We start from the raw sequence: 3,265 nt of genomic DNA on the forward strand, positions 1-3,265 counted from the left end.
TCCAATCACGCTCGGGCGATCTCCTCAATTAGTTTTACGTAGCTGCCTATCACATACTTGGAGTGGAGGGAATATATAGAGACAAGGGCGCTGCATGCCAGCATGTATGCATGTGCTGATAAGTAATTGAAACTGAATCAAGGGAAGGACATATCATATTCAGGTTGTCAACGGCAAGCTTTGCTCCGACTAGTGAATCAAACCCCACAGCCCCATCACACATCTCCTTAAGCTGGTTATAGCTCCCCTTAGGGCAAGGTATGGCAGATGCCCTACGTTTGATTTTTCTTGAACAAATTGAGATGCATGTGTTTCTTGTGAACAATTTGAGTGGTCGTCGAAAATGGATTTCGTATTAGAAAGTTATGCTTGTTTTAGTGAACACTACGCACAAATGACTCCAAACCAAAAAAAAAGTACGTACCAAAAGCAAGACTCGTTTCTAGGTTCAATGTGAATAAGATTATTTTTCTTACAAAGATTTATCATATCTCTTATACTATATAAAAGATAACTTTGAGCTATTCATAAATCATATGTGGAGAATCGGAGACTTAACATTGAGCTGATATTATTGGCAGTAGTGGCTATTGGCTGAGAGTTGCTGCACTTAGTTCTGAGTGTTATCCAAATCATGTATTCTATTAATCATAGTTGAGCTCTGTGCGATAATGTGGTATGTTGTAGGTTCTACTAATAATCAATATGTTTCTATTTATCATATAAGTGTTGTGTCTGAATCCATATATCTGTCTTTTTTTTTGTATAATTTTTTAGAGTTCGACCTACCTCAAATTATTTCTGTCCTTCGCAACTGCATATATGGTGAACCATCGTGGGAAAATAAATACAAAACATGGGAGAGGCTACCTGACATGCATGGACAAGTTAACATGAGATGGCTTGTGATAGGAGACTGGAATGAAATTTTGGATACTCATGAGAAAGAAGGAGGTAATCCACGACCACTTCAGTATATGATAGGCTGGAGGTAGAGGCTCACCAGCAGACCCCAGGCGGCTGGCATAGGAGATATAGTCCCGAGCGACGACAGCGGCAAGCTTCCTAGCCTGCAGCGCCCAGCCGTATTTGGCGGCAACAAGCGCCCATGAGGCGTGAGGGGCCGACACAGCCTGCTCCCGCAAGGCACCTTGTCGGGATCCAGCACTCACTAGTACAAACTCGCTACATAGAGACGGCCAGTTCAGCCGGTTTCGTCCAAAGAAAGCTGGCTCTGCAAGTTCACCTTAGACGGCTGTAAATAACAACCCGTCTCTAAAACTTTTAGAATCGGGCTGAAGTACTATGTGCTTCTAAGAATGGTAACTTTGGAGACCGTGAATACAAGCAACCGTCTAAGGGATGCATCTTAAGCGGTTTCCAATACAAACTGTATGGAAGACTGGTTGCCTAAAACGGCCGACACTATAAAACGTCGCCTAGGTCAAATCTAAAAGCACACCCGCCAGTTCGAGTGACCGTACATCGCGCAGTTCTTCCTCCTCTAGATTTCTCTCTGGATTTCTCCAATCCTCTCTACATTTCTTCATACGACGAAGTTGATTTGCTTCTGCATTTTGTTCTGTGTAGGTTGCACACCCTACGTTGTTGTCAGATTTGTTCCTCTCCATTTTTCCCCATTTCATTTAGGGGTTTTCCAGCTCTTGTTTTTCTGTTTTTTCTCACAATGTTGTTCTGATTTGATGTATTTTGTTGTATTTCAGTGATGGAGATCTGTCATTCCTGCAATCAGCCCGAGGGAACCTGTCATCGATCAAAAAGGAAGGCAGATTCGTTCACCATAGTCATGAACCACTCACGCTTCCACAACATTGTGGTGAGTAATATGATAATAACTAGTGTCCCAAGTTACTCTAGTATGTGCAATTTAAGTCATATTTATTTTAGTGACTTAGCTTAACCTAGTTCATCTTCGAGTGATCCAGATTCAGTTTGTGTCAGGTTACTGAAGTTAATCTTCAGTTCGTCAGACCATATGTATTTTACTTTATTTAGCTCTCTGGTATGCTCCAAATGCTTATTATATACCTTCGGTGATTTATGTTAGAATATTATTACATTAAAATAAAATATGCTTCTTCATTTTCTTCATTAAAATAAAATATGCTCCAAATGCTTATTATATACCTCCTTGCCTCCTGTACAAAGATCCTTAGGAGATGGATCTCATTTGATTTCTCAATTTTGATGAATCTCAACTTTTTTGAACGTCCATACCACGAAAGTAAGGACAACAGATATTTGGAATTTTGCCTAGCTGAAACTTCCACCATGTGAACATGACTTTAGTTGGCGGCCCAATGTTTCTCTCTAACAATATGCATACTCAAATCTTTGCAACTCATGGTAAATCTCCCTTACTTCAAACAAGATGAGCATGCATAGTAATTCACATGATGTTCAACAAAAGCATATTGATGGTGTTCCCCATGACAGCATAGTTATCACACAACAAACAACTTATAAGAACTAAAAATGCATAAAACATAATATTTGGCACAATAGTTTTTAGACTATGACTTTTCCATGAGCTATAATTTACACAAAATAGGTGATAATTTTTGAAAGTTTAAAGGTAGAACAAAAGCAATTTACTTTGGAATGGCGGTCAAATAGCACATATATGTAGATATGGTGGACACAATTGGAAACTTTGGTTTTTGGTGGTTGGATGCACGAGTAGAGCTCATACTCAGTACAGGTGAAGGCTAGAAAAAAGACTGAAAGCGACCAACTAAAAGAGCAATAATGGTCATAATCATGCATAGCGACAAACATTATCAATCAAATCATAAAGTGATATTACAAATCAAAAACTAAATGATCAAAGAGGCTTTAGTGTATTGGTTATAGTCATAACATGTTATAAGCATGCTCCAAGTCAATCCAATAAAGCATCAAAGGAGAATATCATAATACTATGCTTTTATGATAGAAACAACACATGATTTTTCAATAACACATTATGCACTCTCAGCCATTTGAAATGAGTCATGCTAAAACAATAAATACTAAGCATATGACAAGAATAACATTCAACATGACATGCCAAAGTCTATGCCACAGTCTAGACAAGCTTCCATTTGCATCACTATAGTCATAAAATATTTTACTCGTATCCAACACCAATCAACTTATTTGAAATAACTCTCAGAGCTGAAATACAATATGGACCAGAGAGCTAATAATACAAAAATAAAGAATACTAGCGTGCTTTGAACAAAATTCAAGTGAAAAAACAAGA

This window comes from Lolium rigidum, chromosome 4 (assembly GCF_022539505.1).
Source record: "Lolium rigidum isolate FL_2022 chromosome 4, APGP_CSIRO_Lrig_0.1, whole genome shotgun sequence".
Lineage (NCBI taxonomy): Eukaryota > Viridiplantae > Streptophyta > Magnoliopsida > Poales > Poaceae > Lolium > Lolium rigidum.